Source organism: Hipposideros armiger, unplaced genomic scaffold, assembly GCF_001890085.2.
Source record: "Hipposideros armiger isolate ML-2016 unplaced genomic scaffold, ASM189008v1 scaffold_285, whole genome shotgun sequence".
In the NCBI taxonomy this organism is placed as follows: Eukaryota; Metazoa; Chordata; class Mammalia; order Chiroptera; family Hipposideridae; genus Hipposideros; species Hipposideros armiger.
In genome coordinates, this window is record NW_017731635.1 from 78,873 (window position 1) to 106,813 (window position 27,941).

The window sequence follows — 27,941 nt, forward strand, 5'->3', positions numbered from 1 at the left end:
GTGTAAGAAGAACCTTAGGGGCCAGCCGAGTGGCACATTGGTTAAGAGTTGGCTTGGGATGCCAGCTCTGAGCAGCAGGGCCCCGGTTCGGATCCCACATGAGGGCCAGTGATGCTGCGCCTTCTACAGCTAAGATGGTGAACAACGGCTCGACCTGGAGCTGGGCTGCCGTGAGTCGCCAGCGACGGCACAGGCTGCAGCCCCTGCTGCAGTGGGCTACCGTGAGTGGCTGGCAGCTGGCGTGAGCTGCTGTGGGCCGCCATGAGCCGCCGTCCAATGGCTGGTGAGCGACTGCCGCACCCAGGAAGAACACAATGATAACACCAACATGGGCTAGTGAAGCGACGTCCTCCACAACTAGACTGAAGAACAAAAGGACAGCAACTTGTCTGTTCCCCTTCCCCAATTCCCCAATGCTGTTCCCCTCTCCCAATTCCCCAATAAAATCTTTTTTTTTTTTTAAAAGAAGAACCTTAGAATGAAGACCTGAGTAGGGCTGGTGAGTTCCATGAGCAGACTAACATGACCAATAGTTCTAGAAATCCTTCACACTAAGAAAGAGCCCAGTGCAAGGAGAAAGAACTGTCAGACCTTTATGAGGCTGGCAGAGTTTGGGACATACGGCCATGTGCTCAGAGGATAAAGTGTGATTCAATATGCTACTAGGTGGGAAGGCCAGCAGGGGACTCATGCCATGTGCCTATGAGGGTTCCTCCATCCTGAGCTGTTGCCCAGCCCCACTGAGGTGGGTGTTAATGTGATGTAAAGAGACTTGAGGTCGTGGACACAGAAGGTCTTGTAAGTATTAGTATCAGGCGGCAACACACTTTAGGGTTTGGCTTTTGCCACCCTGCAGACATAGCTTATTGTATAGAGCTGGCCTGGACACACAGAGGGTGGCCCCGAGCCAGCAGCACAGGCATCACCTATGAGCTGTGAGAAATGCAGAACCCTGGACCCCATCTGAGATTTACCAGAGTACAGCCTGCATTTTAACACGATTCCCAGGTGACTCCTGTGCAATCTTAGTCAGGTCAAGCTGCTGTAACAGAAGACCAGCGACTGGGCGGCTTATGGACAACAGACATTTATATCTCACAGTTCTGGAGTTGTGAAGTCCAAGATCAAGGCGGTGGCAGATTCAGTGTCAGGTGAGAACCTGCTTCCTGGTTAACAGATGGTTGGCTGTCTTCTAGCTGTGCCCTCACATGATAGAAGGGGTGAGCAAGCCCTCCGGGGTCTCTTTTATAATGACACCAATCCTATCCATGAGGTTGCTGCCCTCATGACCCAGCCCCCTCCCAAAGGCCCCACCTCCTAATACCATCACATTGGGGGTTAGATTTCAACATATGAATTGGGGGAGGGGCCACAAACACAGTCTAGGGCACATAGGTGCCCTAGGGTCGAGGGTGGAGGAGGAGGAAGCAGGTGTGGATTATTACCATGTGATGAGAACATTACACCATCCTGGGAGCCCACAGGATGCCTTGCCAGATTGCCCCAATTGGCCAACAAGGCAAACCTGCTTTACAGGATTCTCCCAGAGACAATGTTTACCAGGTGGCCAAGGGCATCGGAGTCAACGGGAATTTCATTCACGTTCAATGGGAGTGTGAGTGTTCCCACAGAGGCTCCATTCTTAATTGTATTATTATATTAGATATGCTTATTAACAATATATCTATACACACACACATATGTGTGTGTGTGTCTCCCAAGATGTAATGATTGAATGTTCTATGTACTTATCACACACATAACAGACAGAGAAGAGGTGACTTGATCACGCGGTTATATTTTAACTGACTTGCATTCCCCATAAAGCAACAAACTTATTCCTCTCCACATACAATGTGAGTGGTTGACTCTATATTTTCAACGTTTTCCTCTAGAGGTGCAGTTTTACAGACGTTACAGGTCTCAAACTTTTCATCCACCTCATTTCCACGGGTTTTTCTTTTCTCTTGAACAGGACGACGGACTACAGGAACACGCTGCTTATTCTGAATTTCAGAGTCCCTCTCTACAGCGCAGCATACCACAGGAAGAAGCGACTCTGGCAGACCATAATTGGCAGGGCTTTATAAGCAGCAAAACCTGCGGTATGAGAAAACACGTTACAAGCAAAAGAAAGAGCAGACGCTGTGCTTTTGTAGCATCAACTGTGTCAAGACCAATTGCTTTTCGGACTTGACCTAGCAAACCCAATGGGCTTTCAAGTGAGTGTTGCTATCCCAGATGGAGTGGGAGTGGGGTAGAAATTCATGTGGGCCGACGATAGAGATGGCTGACTATTGAAAGAGCTGTGGCACTTTTGTTCCATAATACTTTTCAATTTTATCTCAAAACTTATGATTGAAAAAAAAAAAAAAGAAAGAAAGACTCCAGGTGTCTGCAGCATCACGCCCCATGATTTATAGTACATAAAATCATGGAAAGTCACACCACTTCCTGACAGCACACAGCTCATGTTGGCCACCGAAACCCTCCTTCTGACTAATTCATTCCATGCTTTAGTTTTCCATGGCTGACTCACAGCCATATCCTACTTTTCTCATTTCCTGAAATGATTCTGATGAAGGTTATTCCACATAAAAAGTGGAATGATATATAAAACCCAGAAACCTAGGTACAATTTTGAAGTCTTAACTCTAAGTCCCGAATAAACTTTTGGCCATAAATTCATAAGATGGACCAATGTGTCTGGGTTCGAATGGGCACCAGATATGCCAGTAGTTGAGCCCGTGACACCGTGCTGGGCTCATGACCACAACTCACTGAATTCAATTTGGAATCAGATTTATTTGTAATGAAACAAATAAGCTATAAAGCAAAAATCTTTTCAGACCAAAGGGGGTCTGGAATCAAGAAGGTTAGGATGCAAAGGGTATTAGAAGCCATGTAGATGCTGCTGTTCTAGAAAATACTTTATTTAAGGGGCATTTCAATATTTAATCACTGATTTTTTTTTTTTTTTTAGTAAAAGGAACACGGAATACTTGTAACTGTTTCAGTTTGCTTGTGTCTTAAGGAAGATGAATGCTTTAAAATTACTGTATTCTCTTTAAAAAGATCTCTTGGAAACAATGTATATTTCAGATCTTTAGTTGGATCTTATGGAAAAAGAAGAAAGCAGCCAACCCTTTACTTATTATTTTTCATATTCATCTTCTTTCTTTGAGACTTAAGAGTTCCTTGTATTTTTCTAGTTAGAATCCTGCAAAGTGTATTTTTATATAAAAGTGTGAAACGATTTTGAATTACTTTCACCTAAAAATCATTAGTTTATTAGAATCCCTCAGTATTTCTAATACCCACTAGGAGATTTTTGGAAAATCTTTCAAACTGAGTTATGCATTGGGTGCTGAAAGTTAGGCTTCAGGCGCTGAAACCCAAAGAAACGATGACTCGAGGGGTCAGCAACAGCTGCTAAAAACCATCAGGTGAAAAGCTGACAGGGAGTTTTATAAGCTGGACTAAACTGACCACACCAGAATCCAGGGATGGACAGATGGGACACACAAAAAGAGAGACAACCAGACATTATGTGCCTCTCAATGGACAGCAGTAGTCAGTAACAGCACATCTCACATAAACAAAATCAAAACAAACAAAACACACAGATTTTGACCAATCTCCCAGACCTATGAGTTTGAGTGAAGCCGTAAGAGTCGGGCTGGTGAGTCCCATGAGCAAACAGAGGGATCAAGGGATGTCCTAAAGGATGCTAACAGGATGCAACTGCTGCTTCCAGAACGAGAACATTCTAGCCTAGCAGATAAATGACCCGGTGTCTTCAAATACACATGAGTATGGAAGGGGAACCCAGATATTAACAGATAGAAGAGAGATGTGTCAACCAATGCAATGGGTATCCCTTATTTGGATTCTGATTCAAACTCACTAATTATAAAGACAGATGGGTGAAGCAACTGGGGAAATTTAAAAACAAAATGGCTATTTGATATTAAGAAAGTACTTTTATCTATTTATTTGTTTAGAAAGGAGTCTTATCTCTTAGGCATACAATTGAAATGATATGACGCGTGGGGGTATGTTTAAAATTACCCCATGGTGTGAGGATGTGAGGTTGGGAAGTGGCCTTCTATGTGTTGATAATTGTTGAAGCTGGGTGATGAGTATAGGAGATCTATCAGACTATCCTCTCTGCTTCTGTATGTGTTTGAAAGCCTCCAAAATAAAGTTATTTGTAAAAAGTCAAAAGGCAAAAAATGCAGTGAAGAATTGATAAATGATTTAAAATAAGGTCAGCACTACCCGTACTTATTCTACATAGATATGTCGTAAGGTGGTTTTCATAATAAAATGTATAATTCACACAAACTGAAAACACACAATTTGGTTTTTAATAATTTTTCAAGAGAGCTGGGTCTCTGAGGAACATTTCATACTCTGACACTGAAAGTATACCACAGAACTCTCTTGGACGTGCTTTATTTTTGTAATCATTGCAATGCAGTCAGGAGGGAAAACACGTAGAACAATTCTCAAAATGCTAGGGAATAGGTGTAGAGAAATGCCTCAGCCCACCCACCCTACAGGTGAAACCGAGTACTAATGAAGGTTTTGTTTCTTACTGTGTAACAGACCTGTGTTAAGTCAATCACACGACCCAAGAGCGCAAAGGGCCATGCTGACAAGGGTGCTCTTCCTGCACTGTTGATGAAACCGTTGGTGATTTTCTGGTTATTTTCAATCTGTGAAGACCACACTGGAGCCATCTGCAAAGGTAATGTCTATTCAACTAGATACGCCACTCAGACACCTCATGCCTGTGTGGCACATTCCAGCCACCCGCTTCAGAAACACTAACTCATAACTCCCACAACAATCAGTGTGGAGGTGGCAACCTGTATGATTTTATTTCATCTGTGAAAAGACTGATACAGGTCATGTGATTACTCAAGTCAGGGACTGACTCAAGGGGGGAAGGTCAGGAATAAAACCCAACCTGTCACTTCGAAATCCCAGAACGCATCTAATAATTAACCATCATAATGTACTTTTTTTCCAAGCCTGGGGAAGATGCTAAACTGAATGACACATTAAGATGCATATTAGCAACTGTCAGGTGATTTAAATTTCCAGATGATTTTTAAAAATAATAAACGCTAAAACCACTTTCACCTTAATGGACTTAAAAGATGAGAAGGGTGGTATCCATTTTTCACAGAAGATGACATGACTACACTCAGCTACAAATAGTAACAATGATGATGATGAAGGTGATGGGAAATCACCAGCATAAATTGGCAGCTTACTTACTAGCTCCCAGGTCCAGGGGCAGGTACCCTGCATGCGTTCCCCCTTTTCATCCTCAATCTACTCTATGAGACAGGCACTATTTCTTTTCTATAGACGAGGAACTAAGGCTACATGTCACGCCTAATTCGCTTGGACGTTTACTCAGAATCACTCTGAAGCAAAGTGACAGTGCAATCGTACCCAGCCTAACACAAATTCTTAAAATAGCGAAGACTAATCCATCATACCCAGTGACAAACTGTGTTGACAAGTTCAGGCTGTCAAGGCGGTGCCCGTTGTCCCACGTACTACTGATGGAAAAAGCATAATTCTTTCAATGCTGCAGACAATTAATGAGACATTTAGAAGATGTTACCTGGTGCAGGCATCCTGCACGGTCACTGACAAAGAAAAAGTGCTCGAGAAAGGCAAAGATCAGAATATTTGCAAGGCCAGAGATCTTTTCCAAAGAAAGCAGGCCTCTGGGCCGGCTGAGTGGCGTGTTGGTCCGGAGCTGGCTTGGGACACCGGCTCTGGGCAGCAAGACCCCGGTTCGGATCCCACTTTAAGGCCAGTGACGCTGTGCCCTCTACAGCTAAGATGGTGAACAACAGCTCGACCTGGAGCTGGGCTGCTGTGGGTCGCTGGCGACAGCGTAGGCTGCAGCCCCTGATGCAGTGGGCTGCCATAAGCTACCGTGAGTGGCTGGTAGCCGGCGTGAGCTGCCAAGAGCCGCTGTGAGCAGCTGTCCAGAGGCCAGTGACCGATCTGCCTCACCCGGGAGGGGCACAATGATAATACCAACATGGGCCAGTGAAGCAACGTCCTCCACAACTAGACTGAAGAACAAAAGGACAGCAACTTGTCTGTTCCCCTTCCCCGATTCCCCAACGCTGTTCCCCACCCCCAATTCCCCATAAAATCTTAAAAAAAAAGAAAGCAGGCGTCTGACTCAGGCCCTGTTTTCAACCATATATACCACACCACCTCCACCTATCGGCAAGCATGGTGACTGATGAGCTGGAATGATCTGGAAAAGGCATTATCGAGAATTATCAAGAAAGGAAATGATCAAGAGAAAAACATTGCATCCCTATTTAAGGAGTCAGGGTTGGACTGTCCATTTTAGGCACTGATCCCCAAAGAGTTAAACATTACACTTCTAATAATCAAAAGGTTACATATCCTTCAGCTCTACAGAAAACCTGGCTATCTAAGGATTTTGAATAGCAGAGGTTGTACTCTAGTTCCCCCCAAAAGTCATGCATGGCATCTTAGAGAGCATGCGGTCCAGGGGTCAGAGCCCTGGTTTCTGGCCGAGGCTTAGGCAAAAAAAGTTGTGCTGCGCTGGGCACAACATTTCATCTCGCTGGATGTCAGTCTCATCTGCTACAAAATCAGTGAAAAAGCCTCCTTCAGCGCCAACGCTCTGAGCCCAGAGAACCCAGAGAAGGGATGATAGCAGGGACGGGAAAGATCATAATCACATACAATTTAGCTTATATCGGGACGCAGTGGGAAAGCAGGCAGAGATAGGAATACTCGAGCGTATTAATACCATGCTAATGGAGCACCGCAGAAACGTTTTGCCTGAATACTAGAAATAGGCTTCCAGTAATCATCGTACTAAAAAGATCATAAATTGCTGTCATCCTAGCTGCATGAAATTCCCATTAGAGTCACTGGAAATTGTGAGAATGCAAAGATGGATAAACGTAGCCTGATTCCAGGAAATGGTGGAAAATTCAGAACGAGGCCAGGATTGGGGAGGGGGGGGGCAGGGAGGGGAGAGCGGGGTGCAGAGAAAAGAAAACTTGCCTGACAAATTAAGTAGCGTCAGGAAGTTTAATACAATCTGTGTTTGGTTTACAGCACAGGATTCTTTCTGTAAGAACCCTCATCAAACACTATTTGTTCTGGAAAATGGCTGACATGCTCATGAATGAGCTCAGACAAGTGCAGCTTAATGGAGGATTCCGTGATGAATCCTGCTATGTAGGCGTTTCTGTAACTTTCACAGGCAAGGGAGGAGATAAAGAACCCGTTGTAAGGTGCACAAGCGTCCTGCTGGTAATTGTCTGGTCAGCCTAATGCCTTGAATGCCATGCTCTGAAATGGCCCCTTGTTCCAGGGGATTAAGTCAGTCAAAATATCCGGAACTGGGTCTCACAGAAAGTCCTGACCTTCTCCTAAGAACGGGGCTCACGGCTTCCAGTTGATTATGCAGACTCTGACTGATCATAATTTTAAGTTACATTCAACCCACACTTTGCAATTTACAAGGTCTTTTTCACATGTATTGACTCATTTGAGTTTCCTGACACCCTTGAGAGGACATAGGGAAGGCATTCTTATCCTTACCTTTGCAGAAATGAGACTCGGTGAACTCAGATTACTCGCCCAAGGTCATGTACCTCAATGTGACTGGCAATGTGCACATTCACGCCCTCTGATTGTGCCCCAGGAGGGCTTTACCCAAATACGCCGTCTTGTGAATCCTTAATATTGTACCAAAAAGGGCACAGTTCAGGTAGACATGCCCTCAGATTTCCGTGCAGAGTCCATAAGTATTACTTTTATAGGGAACACTAGTGAGCTTGTTCACATCTCAGCCTCTGAACTTAGAAAGGATTAAGATCGTTAAAACAAAAATTTCCCCAAATTGATCTTTTATTCCAAGAAGTCAGGTTCTGGGCATTTTTGAGCACTCTAGGACAAACCCCAGATCTGCCTAAATTAGTAAGAGAGATTGCACGATTTATGACTCTCAGGAGACAGAGTGGTCTGAAGGCGTGGCTGAGGGTGTGCTGATCAAAGGCACACACAGCACAGGTCCAGGCAGCACCCACACTGCAAGGGGTGGGAAGAGCTGGCGGGAAGATCTCGCGAGAAGGCGAATTTTGAAATTCTTCTGTGAAACTGCTCCATGTAAGAATGCCAACCTAGACGTTTGTGAATATTTAAAAGCCTGACTTTTTTTTTTAATTTCTCCACCGTTTACACTTAGAACAAACAGGTAGTAGAGAATAAGAATAAAAATCGAGGAAAAAAGAACAGAAGCAGATAATGAATATCCACATAGATATTCACCTCAAGGTTGTTGATTTTTGTGGGACCTCCATTTAGTGGAAAAGGTCTTTACAAAAGGATTGTTGTACAGTTTTGCATGATGAAATCAGAGTTTTATAATGGAAACTATTTTGCAATTCTCTAATAATTTTCATACTTAACATAATAACTTGAAATGTACCAGAAGAAAATTGGAAGTGACAACAAAAAGAAAATAATGTGTTAAAAATTGGAAATATCAACATGATTTCACAAAGACGTCAGAAGGGTGACACATCTGTTTAGGAAGCACAATGATAGCCTGGGGGAACGAAATTCCCCCAGAATTTAAGAAATAAAGAAACAAAAAAAGAGTAATGTCCAGTCAAGCCGCTTTGACCATACTTAAAAACTAATGCTGTGTTGAAATTATGATCAATGTAAATACAGGACAAAAGTTTCCAACCTGTGCCATTCTCTCCAGTACCAGGAAACTCTTTTTGGCAAGTGTTTACTTTAAAACTTTTGTTTTTGGTTCAAAGAACAATGATCCCCCAGGTATACTTTGTAAGCCAAGGTTGGACGATTTCTGATGTGAGCAGCCCGTGTATCCTACTTATTTTAAATGCCATTCTACTGCTCTCTATGGGAACAAAAATACATTTGAACAGTTTCATCTTCCTCCAAGAGTCAAAAATATTGTTGCAAGTTTTGCTTGGATGGTTGGAAAGCTTGAAAGCAGAGCACAAGGACTGCCACCTTCTGGGAAATGTCTACTTCTTTCTGGATGACTATTAAGAAAAGTTAGTTAGCTGAGTAACCTGTTGATGAATAGAAGAAAGCTGATCCACAGTGTCGATGCCAATCAACCTGATTTTTAACTCAGAAACACTCTGTCCATGTTGGCCCCATGTAAGGGGCCCACAAAAGCCCTGCATTTTCCATAAGCACGTAGGATTCCCCTGAACATCCTATTTTTTCCAATTCCGGGATCTACCCAGAAAATTCCAGGCTGTTTATCACGCCAGGATACTAGTGCTGCTCTCAATTACGTTTTCTTAAATGTGACGGCGTTAACTGCAGGGAGGCACTCCCAGGTGGGCCTCCTATTATCTGTAAGGTCATACACAAGAAGGGTTTCAAGGAGATCTGACCACACGCTCTGTGCATTCCATTAGGAAGCCATAAAATAACCAACTTGCTCCATTTCCCTCAGGGGTCAATTTCTGATGGTCACATTTCGGCTAAGGATCAGTCAAGGCTTCATGGAGCACCGACTTACTCTGCAGTGACGTTAGTTTTGGTGCATTTGCATGCTCTTGGAAATCGAATTACTCTACATTCCGTGATTTCCCCCAAATATTCTGCTTTATTCAGTCATCGCTGATTGGATACCTACTACGTGCATGGCATTCCCAGGAAAGTGTATTTTTCTGTGGGAGCCTGACACATGGGCAGCACATGAAGACAAGATGAATGCCCTGGGGCGGCACCCACACGGGTCGGCGATGACACCCGTGGGAGAAGAGGCGGGAGAGCTGGACGGACCAGGTGAGCCTGTATTCTTCCCAGGTGTTCCCATTACCTGAATTGTCTAAGCCACTTACGAAAGAACACTTTCGCACAACAACCTGAATGTACTTATCACTACTGGACAGTACATTTAAAAATGGTTAGTATGTTATGTGTATTTTGCCACAATTAAAAAAAAAATACATGACCTGAATTTAATCATGAGTAAACATCAGACAAACCCAAGCTGAAAGACATTCTACAAAATGACTGCCTGCCTGCCTGCTCTCTTGAGAAGTGTCCGGGTCCTGCACACCCGGGAAAGAGCTGTTCTAGACTGAAGGAGGCCCAAGGGGACAAGACAACCGCACGCAACACACGAGCCTCCACTGGATCCGTGTACCACCAAGGGCCTCACTGGGACAAATGGGGAACTTTAAATGGAATCTCAAGATTCCATGGCAGTAATGTATCAGTGTGGATGTTCGGACCCTGACAGTTTTATTGCGAGTTTTCTAGAAGCGTGTCCTTATTTTAAGGAGAGATTCTACTTAAGCGTTTGGTGTCTGTGTATGTGTGTGTGTGTGTGTGTGTGTGTGTGTGTGTGTGTGTGTGTGTGTCTTTGTGGGGGTGGGTAAGCATCCAGTTGGCAACTACTTTCAAATGGCTCAGGAAAAAAAAAGCTACTTGTATTGAATTTGCAACTTTTCTATAATAATAACAATCGCAATAATAACTGCCAAAGAAGAACTTGTACAGGAAGTCAGGCAGACGTAGCAGTCAAACGCGGAAACACGGCGTGACACAGGGTGGTGCTGAGGCTCTGGCTACCCGAGATCGAGTCCCAGCTTCACTCTGCACCGTGCACTTGCCACCTCGGGCAAGTCATTTACTCTCCGTGCTTTAGTTTCCCCGTCTATAAGGAGAGATAATGGCACCCGGTACCAGCTCATACAGCTGGGAGGACTCAGCGGGCTATGTGTGAAGGGTTCGCAGTCTTTGCACTATGTCATAAGCACCCAACCGCTCTTTTTGTTACTTTGCATCTCCACCTTCGCTACGCACACAGGGAGGGACGTCTTCCGTCAGCAAACCTTTTATCTTAACTCCTACTCGCCTCAGAGCAGGCTGGGCATCCTCAGCATATTGCCACGCTGTGCTGATTACGTGGCCATTGTTTTCAGGATGGAAGAATGGTGGAGGACAGACCCACGCAAAGCAGAAAGCAAACGAGGCTGACATCGGTCATTACAAACATAAGAGCACACTGTTTACTCTAGTGTTTAACTCAACTTGGGGCCAATATTGGCACAATATTTCTGAGTTCAAGTTCAGGACTCTTTGATGTGAATGCTGAAAAGTGGCTCAAACTTTCCGGAAAACAAGTCGGCAGCATACAACCATGTTTATCAAGGACCCCATAAACTTGGGCTCTATAGTTCCATGTTGGGGAATTAATTCCTCTATTCAAAAAAAGATTTTATAAATATGTTTTTCAACGCTGTTTATGATAGTGAAACATTGAAGGAAATGCAGCAAATGGGGAGCTTGTGCTCCATCAGAACTAACAGCTACCGTTTGCTGAGTGCTGGGCGCCATGCTGGTTTATCAGTCGCATGGGCAGAGAGGCTGGAAAGGCAGGAATCTTCTGAAACCGCATGGAGCTCAGTGTGGCTGAAGCACCTGGGGTAGGGTGGGGAGGATCGTAGCGCAGGAAATAAATAATGAAGCTGGGAGGCAAGTGGGGGCCAGACCAGGCAGTGGGGGGAGGTAAGACGCGACCTGTATGAACCGTGAGCCCTGGGAGGGGTGAGCCCAGCTTTCGGACTCTGGACAAACACTCTGGGCACATCAGGGGCTTGACTTGAACAGAGAACAGAGGTAAGACGGAAAAAAGTTCAGAAGCTGGGACAGCGACCAGGTGGCAGGTAAGGAGGACCAGCACCTGGGCAGTGGCTCTGGGGATGTACAGGTGAGAAGAGGGCCGCGGAGTGAAAGCAGAATATGAACACAGTTAAGGATTACTCATTATTATTACATAAAATGTGTGCTTGTTCCCTGGAAAATGTTTAAAAATAAATGAAAAGCAATGCAAATTGAATGTGATGTGCATTGATTTTTGTTCTCTTCTGAAAGGTTTATGAAACTTCACAATTATAAATATCCATACTTAAAAATTTAAATACAGGGTTTGACCTCTACTTGTGATTTAGGAGAGTGCTACCCAAGTGTGGTCTGTGGACAGGGGCCAGCCAGTCTGCAATGAGGTAAGAACAGAAACTGGGAGTGTTTAGAAACTTTTAAAGCAATTTATCAGAAAATAATGCATGTCTGTGGCACCCAATAATTAAAAGTTAAGGCTTGTGTTTTGTATGTCCTTTTGTTCTACTTCACTGTTCTAGTGATTTTGTTTCATTATATTGTATGTAATAGTTGGCAAGACATTGGAAACTGAAGCAAAGCAGGTCTGCCTCGCAGATAGTGTGAGAAGTGCTGATTGAAACCACCGCACAGTTTCTGGGCTCTCTGAGGCTGGCGTGGTCCACGTAGGGCCGCCTGCTCTCACTCCCAGCTTAGCAGCAGGGCCTCTGACCTGGGCCACTGCTCCACGAACCTGGTGGTTGGGATGGTGAGGGCTCAGCTGCTAGGAAACAGCCACACTACCCAGGTATACAGCCATACCTGAGGGAAGACACTCCTTTAACGACCACTTAGCTGAGTGTGTGTCATGCATAACAGACTAGAGAACATTGTCTACACAAGAAAGGGTGCTATTCAATAGCCCTAGAACCTCTCCCGACCGACACCTGTACTTTTTTTCAAAGGCGCTATCACATGGAGCCAATGGTCTGTGTGCTCTCTGAAAAATTTACAACTTACATTTAATAAACATTTAGCCACAGAGAAATGACACACTTTTGGATTCAAGGGCTTCATAGTGTCTCTTCCACATGTGACTGACGCATCTGACCCCAGGGAGACGCACAGGACAGTGACACTCAAACCTCACCTAAAGAGGGGACTGAGGGGAGGTCAGAGTCATGCCTAGCACCCTCACTTTGGTGTTCTTTGACCTGATGGCTTTAACTAAAAACCTGATAAATGGTGCTGCTTTGCCTCCCACCCACCCCCCCTGCCCCAAACCCCATCACGGTTCCACCTGTTTCTGCAACTTGAGGCTCTGTGTGGGCACAAACCAAATGCTTCCACATAAGAAAGGTACAGCTCATTTCTACTAAAAAAGAAACTATGAAAACTGCACAGATTGAGAACACAAGCTCTAAGGGGCCATCCCTCTATTAGAAAAAGGCAACCAACTATTCAGAATACACTCAAAGCAATTCTGAAACTTAAAACTTCAGCCTACTTACTGACGGGGCAAATGCTGAGGGCAATCTTTGTAAGGTTTAAGCCTACAACCGAAGGACTCTCTAGCCAGTGTGGGCAACACTGCAATTTCCTGTTTGCAGGTGGTGTTGTGATCTAATGAAATAGTAACATAGAAGGAAAAGAAGGGAGAAAACACGCACCTCCGTTTCGCCATTTATATTCCAGAGTTCTGTCTGCTGCATGGACAGAAGATAACTGGAGTGAAACAGACGCTGTCCCATGTCTCTCGTGCGTTTGACTGTTCGTTCTCAGTCAGGACCAAATGTGATGTGACGGATAACTGCACAGAAGGGGCTTAGCTCTGAGAGAACAGGGCAGGTGTTGGCAGATCTGTGTGGCGATGTACTTAAACAGCTTTTACCTGACGTGAGCCTTCCACGTAGGACCTGAGCTCAGCTTTGAAAGCGCACTATGGTTCTATTAAGAGGAAGTCTGACAGGCACCCTGAAATCTGAGCCCCTGCTTCAGCCCTTCATCTGCTATAGAGGCCTTGCTCAATGTCTCATCGGCCCCTCCTACGGTCAGCACGCCATCCTGAAACCTAGACCCTTTTTATGCTCATATCAGGCGCTCTGTGTCTGATGCAATTCCTCCTCCACCGAACTCATCAATAGACCTTGGAATATAGTTAGATTGGCTACTAAGAGCTTGACATTGAGTGTGTTTTAACCTTTCTGTTAACTTTGAGAATCCAGTTTTCCAACTTGGCAGTGATATGAAGTCTAAAGAGAGTATCTGCTGGCGAGAGGTGGCAGCGATGCCAGGGAGCAAAGGTGTGTTGGTGCCACCTTAGTTTCTTGACATTGACAGTAGACTGGCCTCTTCAGTGGGTACTAGAATATGCTTTTGTTTATAGAGATTCACATGACATTGGCTAATACACACACACACACACACACACACACACACACACACACACACACACACACCGGGGGTGCCAACAAAATATGTACAAGTGGACACTTTGGTCAATGTTGCTCAAGCAGTAGTTCGCTGTAATCAGAAGTGTCTGGATACTGATGGTAACCACTTTGAGCACTTCTTGTAATTTCAAAAGTCAAAAGTGACTATATATTGAGTATTACAACTTTAGTACAGCTTTTTCCTTTCTTAAAATGTGTATATATATTTTTGGCACCCTCTGTATTTAAAAACCCTTCCCCCAATCACATACTCAAGCAAGCTGCAAACTTTAACAGGAACCCACAAAAAAATCAATCATGATTATGAAGCGCTCTCAGGGGGATGTTGCTTTATGAATGGATGGAACATGTTTAAATATAGCAAAACACATGTGGGTTTTCTGATAAATTTATCCTGGAAAAAAACCCAACAAATCACCACTTAAAAATTGATTAAATGTCATCTATGAAAATTAAACTTACATCTACCTCTTTAAAACAAGTATCATGACAAAACATGAATGCTCTTTTAATTAAAGAAATCAAATTTCCCTAATAATACCAATCAACTCATTTTTAAATTAACACTGCACAGAGAATACAGATAAAAATTTTTAAGTGACTTTACAATGAATCATTAAGACAATTTATTTAACTTGGTAAATTATAACAAACTGCTTTTACTTGCAATGCCTATCAAAGACCTAATTTAATGATCTCTAACATAATTGGTGACTAAGAAAAGGCAGAGGGCAATCATCCCACTGCAAGAAGAGTCCTCTTTATCACTATGGAAACACAGCACCCAGTAGTCCCGAAGATGGTAGGCCGAAAAATCAGTAGAATTAACCTACACTTTATCTGAAGGGCACATATGCAACTGTGGGATAGAACACAGCAGTTAACTGCCTTATGATCCTGAGGTTTCATAAGAGCCTAAGGTTAAAAAAAACAAACAAAAAAAGCCTCGGATTAAAACTCTCTTGATGTAGCTCCCTCCGTCCCCTTGAGGAGCTAGAATATCAAAGGTCTGAATTCATACACACGACTTTCGACCTTTAGGTCCAGGATAGGCTGCTTCTCAGATGGCAGGGAGAAGGACACAGAGGGAAGGGGTGCAGCTCTGACCCTGCCTGCCCTCTTTGGGGTTCAGTTTCATCAGTTATCAAATAAGGAGAAGTTCTTGGAGTCGGGGCCGATACAGGAGGTGAAGGCGGAACACATGGTGGGGCCACAGGACAGACCCTGTTACACAACGGGGCAGCGCTGCTTTGTTCTGTTTACGTGTCGGGTTCGGTGGAAGAATTCATTTTTAAAAGGTATTTCATTAAAAACAGCAAAAACCAAAAATGAGGCTATTTCAAACCACCAAGCTTGAGCTCTGAGGTTTCTTCCAGCTTCAACATTCTCAAGTCCATGACCGTGTGTGAATTTGGCTCATCTGGACTCTGCTCCTAGATCCAAGCCAACGACAGCTGGAAATTCTGTGTGTAAGATGAAATTACTCTCTTGGGTGAGGCTTTGGGGTTTTTTTTTTTTTTTACAACAGTGATCCAAGGATGCTGTTTGAAAACGGGCTTGATGTAAACGGAAAGATTTGAGCAGAGAACCTCAAATGCTGGGACCAAAAGTTTCCAACGTCTTTTCTGTCTCAGTTCTTCCTGGGACTCACTTTGGCATGGTGATGGGGACGATGGAGTGGGAGGGACACGCAGAGGGCACTAAGTCACGGACTTGGATAAAGTCAAGATTATTGAGCTAATCCCTTACATTAACCATCACTGATGCAAATATTTTGCCTTGGTTTAGGTCCCTCGTGAATGTCCGGTTTCCATGCTTGCTTTGCCAAATTTCAATCCCACTTTTACTCACAAGTTCTAATTATTGGATGTGACAAAACCAGGCCAACGGGCCCCACTACCAATATATCCTGTATAACTTTAGATGGGTCTTCAAGGCCTGAGTCAAACTGCTATTTGCCACTTGTTGCCCCAGCAGATGTTTCATACCTTCGTATACCCCAAGTCTTCCATCTACATCGATAACCTCAACTTCTACTTTATAAGACTATCAAGGCCAAGAAACTCAAATGAATTTCTCCCCTCTGTACCACAACATTTTCCTGTGTCTTGACTCACTCTTGGCTCCTTCTCTAGCATGTCAATAAGAAGCTTCCTATCTCCTATCTAAAGATGAAGCCTTCATTTACTCTCTCAATTCTGTTCCCTGCCACCTCCTCCAAGGCCGTACTCCATCTTATAATTACTCTTACTTGCAATTTTTGTTATTGCTGTTACTGTGTACATTGTTTCTCTAATTAGTAGAAAATTACCCAAATGATCTCTGTCATGAAAACACTTAAACATAGAAAATATAAGAGCTATAGAGTACCAATTTAGGAGTCCTAACAATCAGTCATGAGGGTTCCAGAAAAAAGAGAAATAAATCAAGGGAGGAAAAAAACCAAAATCCCTCAGGTCTAAAGGAGCTGAGTCTTCAGATGGAAAGAACTCACCAATGAAGACTACCATGAATAAAGACCCCATGTAGACATAACTGCAAAGCATTTCAGAATATCAAAGATGAAAGATGTTTTAGGAGAAACCAAAATATCAGTCGCCTACCAAGGTGCGCGAGCTAGAGCAACATCCTTCCCATCGGCCACACTGGACCCTAGAAGACAGTGCGTTTTCCCCCAAAGTTCTGAGAGAAAACAGTGTTCCTTAGAGAATTCTACATGTAGAGAAACTAGCACTCAAGAGCGAAGGTGAAATATACATATTTTAGTTATTTTCAAGGAAACAGACAATTTACTTTTCATTGTCTCTTTGGGGAGGGGGAGAAGTTAACGTGAATGTAGTCCAACAAAATGAAGGCCTAAACCGCACAAAAGGAAGATGGGGGATCTTAGAGACACTGGATCCAACTCAGGGAAGGAGTGAAGGAAAGCCCCCAGGTGGCAGGTAAACCTCAGACCTTGAGAAGAGCCCCTTCATAATGGGGAACATGAAGGACCCACTGTCTGCCATATTCGAGAAGGTGCAAGAACTCAAATCTATGATACAGCACATGACTCATGAAAAACAAACACACTAGAAACTCTAAGGAAAGTAAAACTGCTATTCAAGAAAGTTAAGTCCAAATAGGATGAAAGCATAACAGGACATGATTTTAAATGGGCAGTTTTTTGAGTGTATAAAAGGGGTATCCATTTGACTTTGATGCTAAATACATTCTCTTCATGTGCCTCCAAGGGGTGAAGTTGGACCTACTTAGAAGGAAATGTAATCTTAACCAACTGCTTGGCCCAGCACTGAAGGATATTTTTATAGCCATAATAGCACAAGTCATACTTACTGATTTTCAGGTTTTAGAATCAGTTTATAAATAAAACATGGACAACAGTTACAGCATAGAATGTAAACATTAACCACCTAACATAAAGTATGGCTGTTAGAAGATGGCACTAGACAGGTAGAAAGGAATCAAGAAGAAACAAGAGGAGAAGGAAGGTAGAAATTGTCCATTCCAGAATTTGAGGGGATCTGCTAAAACCGGTCCATTTCCATCACATGAGTTTTCGAATAGCATCATGGGTCACTCTTTACCAAAAGTGGTCCTGGGGCTTCTCAGAGATGTGGACAGAGTGAGCCTCTCTCTGCAGTGGTTACCTGGTGTGTCTGCCATCCACTCCTCGTGGCCCCCAATGGCCGAGGCCCACCCTCAGCGAGGACGGCAACACCCCACAGGGAAACAACACAGTTAGCTCTTCACCTGCACTTCCTGGCACTACCACCACTCGGTTTGCTAGTGATGTGATTTCCTTCTTCACTCCTCCTCCTCCCACCCTCCCTCTGCTCCTGATTTTGTCAAGAACTGTGGCTGAGATGGCCTTGCTCTCAAGGTGAGCCCAAGGTCACACCTACAGCCCAAGAATCTGTGCCTGAAAGTGACAGAGAAGATGTAAAGGAAAAGTGTTTTTTAAAAAGGCATTTAACATAACAAGAGCAGTGATTAGGACTTCCCAAGCGAAATTCCACTAACAGGAAGGACGTATGCAAAAAAATGATTAACTGAAACACAGAAGAGTAGATGAGACAGCAGTTTGCTGAGAGGCCACTGTGTGACCTCAAACACATCACTACATTTAATTTTCAGGACAACTCTTTGAGATAGGCGCTATTTTGCTGATGAGGAAACAAACTCAAAAAAACTTGAGTAGGCCCAGCCCAGGCCTGGGTAGCGCCCGAGTTTGGGTTCTTTCCATCACATCAGGGATCCTAACTCTCTGTTACGTGGAGTGAGAGAGGGAGCGAGTCAGGGTCCTGTGGAAGTCTCCCAAACACTGCCCCCAGGTGTGATGGTTGGAGCAGGAGAGATGCAACATGTAGGAAGGCTTGAGGAAGATTTTGACTCAAGTCTAAGAGCTCAACGATGTCGCTTACTTTAGATGAGATCCCTAGGTAGCACCAGCGGTAAAATGCCACGAGTCCACAATTGGCCTCTTCATTCTTCCTTCTGTTTCCCAACACCAGGACGGGCTGTGCACTATCTTTGTCTGGTCTACCAAGTCTGGGGACTCGGCAGGCTCGTACCTGCACCAGCCCAGCCCGGGGCTATGCCCTCTGCCCGACCTGTTCTTTCCAGCAATGAGAACTGGGGCCTCTCCAAGACAGGGCCCTGGCCAGTCTCCACAGGAGCCTGTGACAAGGAGAAAAGAGCCCCTGGGACCCAAGCCAACAGCGGGGCGGGTGGCTGTCCGGGGTTCCAGGCTCGAGGAAGTTTTCCTCTTACTTTGAATCAGTTTATCATTGTCTTCTATGCTCTTAAACTCAGCCTTTCTTTTTAAGGAAGAATGATGAGTTTTATTAAAAACAAAACCAAAACCAGCCAGCAAGTATGGCCTTTAGAAGGCACAAATTACAGCTGGTTGAGAATAAGGCACTAGCACTGGAGAAGTCTGCACATTTTGGTGAAAATACGTGAATATTTTCAAGTTCAAATGGGGCAGATTTCCAGGGGGTCTAGATGTTACTTGGCATGAAATCTACTGCAGTCAAATGATGCTGTAATACAAATGAGCAAGTGAGAAGACCCAGATATTTAATGAATTACACTTTCCCCTTTGGTTCAATGACATTGACACGGTTTTAAATGACTTGCTAACTTCATTCATTTATCACATTAATAACATACAACATGGCAGGCAACTGTGCTGGGAGCTGGCAATACTAAGACAGTTTCTTTATTGGAGAAGATCAGTGGTTAGATCTGAGAAAAGGCTATCTGGGATGAACAGATGGAGCACAGAGGATGTGTAGGGCAGTGCAAATACTCTGTACGACACTACAGTGGTGGCTACGTTGTGATTATACATTTGCCCAACCCCACAGAATGCACACCACCAAGGGTGAATGAGCCCTGATGTGAACGACGGACTTTGTGTGTTGATGATGTGTCAATGGAGCTTCACCAGCTGTAACAAATGCGCCACCATGGTGGGGACGTTGCTAACTGGTGAGGTTGGGGGAGGGGTGGGAGGCATATGGGAAACCTCTGTACCTTCCACTCAATTTTGCTCAGTTTGAACATAGAACTGCTCTAAAACATAAAATCCATTTTTAAACATGTTTAAAGGCTATCAGAAGGACAAGGATGGGTCAGTGCCATGTAAAGGGGGGTGAGCATCCCAGGTGGAGCCAGCAGAAGTCTCCATCACGCAGCACATCAGCAAGTGGTTCGGTACCCCCACTTTCACAAGCTGTGTCAGGAAACAGGAGGGATGGGGCAGACACATAAGCAGCAGCCAAAAGAAAGGCCTTCTTTGCAAAGCACGGTTTTGAACTTCATCTTAGAGATGTGGATAAGTGTGGAGGAGTTGGGAAAAGCAGGGTAGTGCGATGATTACATAGGTCTTCAGAACGATGTCTCAGGAACAGCCTAGAGTAGACTGGAGGGGCCGGCGGGGAGCAGGAAAGCCAGGCAGGGGGCCGCTGCCGTGGACCAGGAAGCGGGCAAGTAAGGGGCTGAACTAAGGCAGCTGTAGTGAGGACAGGAAAGTGGAAACAGATGGGAAGCATGTTAAGATGTGAAATCTACACAAGTTTTGGCGGAAAAAATGAGGATGAGAGAGAAGTTGTCAACAATATCTCCCCAGTTTCCGATACCCAAAACCTGAGTGGATGGGAGGCCAAAACAGGGAAAGCAGGCTCAGCGGGGAAGGCAACGGCCCAGGTTTGGAAAGCGCTTGAAATGCGTGTCCGGGTACAAGTTCCACTAGGAAGGTGGCTACTTGGGCCTGGGGCCCTGCAGCGGGGTGTGGATGTGTCAAGTCAGCAAGCGGAGGAACAGGGTCAGGAAGCTGACCCACCAAGGTCAGAGTCCTAAGGACAACCAACGTGGAGGTGATAATTCAAAACCGTGAAAGAGGAGGTGTGTGCTGTGGAAATACAAGGTTTTATTTCGTCCTTGTCCCTTATAGCTCTCTGATTACTTGCCTTATGATTCCTCCCAATATATCTCAGCAAATAAGGACATCATACTGGACTCCACGTTAAATGAATGCTAAGGATAGGTGCAATCTGGAAAATAATTTTCTACCTATTTGGTCTGGGAATGAGAATGTTAGATTGAGAAACTCCAGGAAAAGGAGGGGTGAAAGAAAGACATCAGCATGAGCTTCCAGGAGGAAATTAAGAAGAAATGTGTGACATCATAGGTTAGTAAGTCCCTTGCTGTGAGTGCAATTAGCCAGACCCCTGACAAATCCGAGACAGATCAAAGTGCATATTCTTATCATCTCTACTGAGCCAGACACGTAATTAGATAGCTGGTGCCCCATCTGAAGCCTATTGGACAATCATTTTTAAATGGGCCATTTAACTGAAGCCAGTAACAACTGAAGTTCATTGTCTGACACACCTGAGCTGGTTTCCTGGCAGGTTGCTGTCACAGGGCAGCAGGTAGGTTGGACCACCAGCTCTATTCCAGGGTCAAGCCCGGCACTTGCTCTGGTCTTGGTGGACTCCATCTGGGCCCTGGGGAGATGGGCCTGCCCAGAGAGGGAGAGAAGGTTTGTAGATGGCCCCATAAGTAACCTTTCCTAAAGGCTGGAAAGAAGAAAAAAATCTCCTGAACCTAGTGGGTCCTCTGAAAGGTCCATCTGGCCACAGTGACCTTGCAGGAGCCTCGGGCACAGTACAGACTGTTACCAGGAGTGGTCTGTGCGACTGTGCAGACAGCGCCTTGTCATCAGCTTCTTTCTGCTGGACACCCCGTCGGGCTCCATTCACAGCAATGCCTTGGAAGGGCAGAGCTGGGTTTCCAGTCTCGACTCCAAGTGACGAGTTGTGTGACCCCAGGCAAGGTCACCTAGCATTTGGGCCCTGGGTTCTTCACCAGAAGAACAACAAAAATAACCAGCAGACAAACAAACAAAAAACAAGTAAATGGGGGAACAGAAGGATTTGTACCCTGTGCTTCTCAAATGTGGGTCCTCCAAAGATGTTTAGGAACCGCTTGGGGAGCCTGTTAAACATCCAAGGCTACAGACAGAATCCAGATTGTTGGCTCTGGGCCTGGGGGAGGACCGGGGCATCTGAATTTACAGTAAGCTCTCCAGGTGATTCTGATAAACAGCCAGATGTGGGAGCCACTGGATTGAATGATGACTAAAGTCCCTCCCAGCTCTAAGAACATATGATTCAATGCATGTATTTAATAAATGTTCATGACCAGTTCAAAAAGCATGACCCAACCCTAACACAGTGTAGTTGCATTACTCAGATGTTACTTACACTTGCTGATGAATAACTCTTTGCTTTATAGAAAACACAATAAAATGAATTAGTCAGGGGTCCTAAAATAGACCTGCCTCTCATGTCCCTTGAATACATTTTCTAAAACTGAAATAGTGTCAGCAAGGTCCCTGAGCATAGCGGAGGGAGGTGGCGACCTGGCAGGTCCCGGGCCCTGAGCTCTCTCATTCCATCGGGCCACTGATTTGCAGCAATGACCCCGAGCAGGAGAATTTCTGGTTTTTTTCTTTCAAGTTGCCTTTCGACTCCCTATCATAGAAATCACAACCACCAATCTGTCCTCCAGGGCTGGTGGGAAGAATTCATGTGGAATCTGTGATCAATCTGAGTCTTTACAACCAACACCAGGCAGCAGGGAACAGACAGGAAGAGTGTCACATTTTGCATTACTTTCAGACCCAAAGCGTCTGCATTGCAATTCCTTCACCGGCTCAAAATAAGAGACCGGACCAAGGATGTCCAAGGAGACAGGAGGGGGTCCTGTGTGTCTTGCTTTCGCAGGTAAGGCAAGACCAGCTTCAGAACACCAAGAGCCATCTATCTACCCTCAAGTGTGCTGGAACCCGAGGCCGGTCTGCACGGTCTGGTCAGCGCTTACAGCTTCCTTTAGCCGAACGTGCTGGCATCCTGGCCCGACAGGGAGCAGGGTCAGCGTGAATGGAAAGAATGACAGTGTGTCCTTCCATCTTCCTGGAGGCTCTGGCTGATATGGAAACCGGCTGGCCCGGGAGGCAGTGGAAAGTATGAATCCTCTCCGGCCTGGAGTTGAATGACTGCAGAATAATCAGATCGGGGCTCATGTTCAAATATCACTGCAGCTCACTTGACAAGGCTATTATCCAGTCACGTCCTTTGGGCTGCAGGAATTATACGTTGCAACCCGAAGCAGCTGGAGAGACAGTGCTTGCAAAAGCAGGCACCAGACGGGCTTCAGACAGCTGAGGCTGGGAGGTGAGATAGCTGTCGTGATTGCCTCTGCTAATCAGCTGCAAGCGTCCGGCGGGGCTCTGGGTGCTTTTCCTGGGCCCCTCACCTCAGTGAGACCTCACCATGATCCTAAGAAGTACTCGCCCCACTTTATGGATGAGGGACCCAGAGAGATGAAACAGCTTGCCCGACGTTGCACAGAGCAGGGATCCAAACCCTAGGCCCTGTGAGCCTAACCCTGCGACCCTCCAGCGTTCCTCTCCCCTGCTCGTGTGCCATTCACATACGTGTGAAAGCACGTTGTAGGTCAGGAAAAAGCACAGAAGGGCAAGAGATGGGGCATGTTTGTCAACAGGTCCTCCGAGGAGGAGGGAGAAGAGAGTTTTGGGCCGAACCTTCAAAAATGTCTTTTAGACAAGCACTAGGAGAAGAACCCAAAAAGCAAAAGTGCTGAGCAGTGAGCCAGGAGTTCTAGGCCCTTCTGCAGATGGGCCCAGAGTCACCCCAGAGGCGCCTTAGTCTTTGTGGGAAAGAACAACTGGAAATGCCTTCAAGCTGGAACATTTAAACAGCCAGCATGTTTGAGCCTCCCTCCTAATTATTTTCTGAGTGTCTTAGAATTAAAAGCTACCTATTCTCACATCTGAAGCAACTCTAGATGTTGTTTCTGGGGTCCTGCTTGGCCCTGCTCAGACAGGTCCAGGACTGGGCAGGACACGGAAGACTAGGGGTAAAGGCTTATTGAAAAACAGAACAAAACTAAATGAATATCGCCGGGAGTCAAGCAATGAACTGATATTGCCCCTTCGAGATCTTCGCAATCTGAGAAACGGCTGTTCCTACCTCCTCTTTCTTCTTACTTGGAAAAGTTTCCTCAAGCATTGGAGGAATCGGAGGAGGAGGAAAAGCGAATTCCCACCTTCGGCCCTCTACTCTCCATTTGCTGGACTCGGACCAGGGAAGTCAAGAAGCCCCAAAGAAAAACAGAAGTCATTCCAGATGCTGACGCTGTTACTAACGAAAAACATCACTAAACATAAAAAGCCTCTATTGCTTACAGGGCTAAAGAAGAGTAAACATAACCAGGATACCTCAAATGAATTTCCAGAGTATTAATGAAAAAAAAAAAATCTTAAAAAAAAATAAATGTAGGTGAGATCCGGAAGTGGCCTCCACGTGTCCACGGAGAGTGAAGGGTGTGAAGGGGGAGAAGGGCGTTCCCCAGGGGCTCGGCCACATTCTGGCAAAGTGGTGCCTTCCAGGTAGGTCACAGAATCAGGGACCAGCCTCATCAGCGACCAAACAGCTTTGAATTTGCTATCAAAATGCCAACAGGGCTGCTCTGTTTCAAGCCAGGCAGTCATTTAATCTGGTACCTGGGGCACAGAGAAAGGAGCCTACTGGCTACCAGATGGAGGCTGGTGCCATTTTAAAGAGTATCTGTGATATTGTGATTTATAATAAGAAATGTATATGAGCTCCTAAAACTCTTAGAATTTCCTAAATGATGAAAACATAAAGGTGGCTTTGTTATGCTAATGAGGTGACTTTGGAACTTCACCTAAGGATGGGGCCTGGTTGCCAGGGGAGCCAACCATGTGATCAGAGCTGGAACTTTTCAGTCCCACATCCCAGACTTCCAGGAAGAGGAGAGTGCTGGAGGTTGAATCAGTCGCCTATGGCCAACGATTTCATCAGTCATGCCTATGTAATGAGGCCTCCAAAAAAACTCCGAAAGGACAAGGTTCAGAGAACTTCTGGGTTGGTGAGAACGTGGAGATTTGGGGAGAGCGGCGTGCTCTGAAAACACAAGCTCCATGCCTCTCCCCACGCCTTGCCCTGTGCATCTCTTCCATCTGACTATTCCTGAGTTATACCCTTTTATAATCAACCAGTGGGTGATCTAGTAAGTAAAATGTTTTTCTGAGTTTTGTGAGCTGCTCTAGCAAATTCACTGAACCCAAGGAGGGGGGTCATTGGATCTATAGCTGGTCTTTCAGAAGCACAGGTGACAACCTGGACCTGGCATCTGAAGTGTATGAGTGTGTTTGGTGGTGGTGGTGGGGGCAGTCTTATAGGACTGAGCCCTTAACCTGTGGGCTCTAACGGTATCTCCAGGTAGGTAGTGTCAGAATTGTAGGGTGCCTGGCTGGTGTCAGAATTGATGGTGTGGGAAACCCCTCTTCCCACACACACATTGGAATTGGGTCCAGAGTTGTTAGTGCCAAAGAGAGAACCACCTGATGCTTGTTTTAAGAACAACAGTCCTAGTAAATTCCTACAGATACTCTTTTCTTTCCACTCCGTTTTATTGAGGTATGATTGACAAAAACTTTATATATTTAAGTTGTAAAACTTGATGAATTGAGATGCATGCCTTGTGAAATGATTACTACAATTAAGCTAATTAACACATTTATCACCTCACATAGTTACCTGATTCGTGTGTGTGTGTGTGTGTGTGTGTGTGTGTGTGTGTGTGTGTGTGTGATGAGAACACTTAAGGCCTACTTTCCTGGCCAATTTCAAGTACGCAGTACAGGATTATTCACCACAGTCACCATGCTGCATGCTGTATTAAGGCTCCAGGACTTACTCATCTGACAACTGAAAGTGCATCCCTTTGACCAGCATTTCCCCATTTTGCCCACAACTCCCAGCCTTTGGTAACCACCTTTCTACTCTCTGTTTCCACTAGAGCTAAAATTACTCTAATCATGTTATGGGCTGCATTGTGCCCCATAATATGTTGAAGTCCTAACCCCCAGTACGTCAGAATGTGACTATATATTTGGAGATATATTTAAAGAGGTAATTAAGTTAAAAAGAGGCCCTTAGGATGAGTCCTAACCCAATTTTATAAGAAAAGACTGGGACACACAAAGGGTCATCAGACATGCGCACACAAAAGACCCCGCGAGGACACAGCAAGAAGGCGGCCGTCTGCAAGAAGTCAAGCAGAGAGGCGTCAGGAGGAACCAGTCCTGCCAGCACCTTGACCTGGGACTCCTGGCCTCCAGAACTGTGAGCAAAATAAATGTTTGCTGTTTCAGCCGCCCAGTCTGTGGTACTTTGATATCACAGCCCTCGCACACTAAGACACAGAATCTCCATTTTGCTTTGGATCTCTAGGTTGGTAAACTTAACCACAGTTTATAAAAATCCCATGATCAGATCGGCCACTGCAGAAGTCTGAAGGGTAATCATTAAAAAAACAAAGTGCACGTGCACGCGTGCGCACACACACACACACACCCACACACACACACACACCACTCAACACAAACACCACACACACACACACACACAACACACAACACACACAACACACACAGCAAAGTTCACACAGGTTATGAAGTCTAACCAAGAGCTACCTCCTCATTCCCAATTACCTCAGGACAGCCTTTCTCCGGACCTCCTGCTGAGAAGCATGGTTGGCCCCACTCCGGCCCAGAGCCCTGAGGACCCGGCTGCCAAAGACAGCTCGCAAGAGCCATCGGGTGCCCTGCCTGCTGACTTTCATCGTGCAACGATTTGTTGACCTTAACCTTTTGCCCGTATTCTAGAGGCAGAAAAATCGCACACCCTCTGCCAAGTAATCTCTATTAATATCCCTCCCCAGTCCTCAGAAGATAGTAAGGATCCAAAGTGAAATCAGAAGCTCAGCCAGAAATATCCAAAATGTCTCATTCAGAATCAATTCATCAAAGCAAAAGCATGATGAAAAATAAGCCTTCCCACACCAGGGTATTTCTCTTTCGGAATGTTTCCACCAAATCTGAGAAAACAGACATTACTGTGGCTAAAAAAAAATTGTACTTTGTAAAAATAAAACTTCATAATTATAGTTTGTTCTTGTGAATAACTCCTCAAATACAGCCTTCTTGCAGGAGGTTTTCTTTTACTCACCTCTTCTTCCATTGCAGACAGCAGTGGAAAATTACATTCCCCTAGGAAATATAATCCTGTTGAGAGTAACACCTAGTAAGGTTTTTATCAAATTGCTAGGTGAGACGGAATAATTAGGGACAGGCAGGAGGAAATTACAAAGGATGCAAAGGACAGCAGTCCAAAGGAGGTAAATACTGAACAGATGATAAGCTGCTTTTAACTTTGGATCATGTGCTTCGAAATTAAAAAGGGCTCACAGGCCAGGCTTCTTCAAATCACTGCAGAAGCATGGACCTGCTTGCCTGGTGACAGTCTTTTTGAAAATAAACCCGGACATTTTCTGAGTCTAACTTTCATCACACAATTCATCAGAGCATCATGAATCCAAATGACAAAATTAAATGCACACTAACCACTGTTAAATTAAATGCACACTGTAGTCCTTACAGCTTCGTGTAAAGTGTGACATTTGGAATAAAAGCAAGAATTACTGTTATCTAAGGGTCATGCTTTGAGATGCATTTAACGGATACCACTTCTGCATGCTGAAAGGGCAATGTTTTAAGTTTTTACCTAAACAGTGTAATCTGATTATGATAAAAGTGATTTATAAATCAATCCTTGTTTAAAATTAATTTTCTCTTTTTCTAGGAAAATTAGTAACAGAATTTCAAAAATGTTGAATCTCTAAAGATAATGTAAGAGTTCAACTTCACTGTTTTAACTCATTTTGGTGACTATAACACTAAGGGTTCTAGGTATTTAGGGACCCTACTGATCTACATCTATATCTATCTATAGATATATAGATATGCAAACTTATAAGCATTTTCTGAATACTTCATGAGCTATAGAAGCAGCCTATGCTGATATTGTTTCTAGTTCATATTAGACCTTAACAAGTCAAAGACTTGCACGTTGTAATCTCTAGAATAACCACTCACAGAACAATAAAGGAATGTATAAGAAGTTAGTCAAGTGGAACAATGAAATAATAAAGATAATAATTAACTCAAAAGAAGGCAAGAAAGGAAAAAAGGAATATAGAACAAGTGGAACAAATAGAAAACAAATAGTAAGATGACAGAAAGTAGAAGAATGGAGAAAGTTATACCACATAAATACTAATTGGAAGAAAGCTGACATAGTTATTTCATATCATACAAGTTGACTTTAAGACAAGAAG

At 44.6% G+C, this 27,941-nt stretch overlaps 1 protein-coding gene and 1 long non-coding RNA gene across 2 annotated transcripts in view; both read right to left on the reverse strand.

Moving 5' to 3' along the window:
• Positions 1 to 27,941, reverse strand: part of RCAN1 (regulator of calcineurin 1) — an 88,410-nt gene that overhangs the window by 33,551 nt on the left and 26,918 nt on the right. The window lies entirely within an intron of this gene.
• LOC109391236 (uncharacterized) lies at positions 1,779 to 26,435 on the reverse strand. Its single transcript, XR_002125762.1, has 2 exons — positions 26,257 to 26,435; positions 1,779 to 2,100 (listed from the first exon to the last, which is right to left on the reverse strand). It is a non-coding gene; the product is annotated as an uncharacterized LOC109391236 (long non-coding RNA).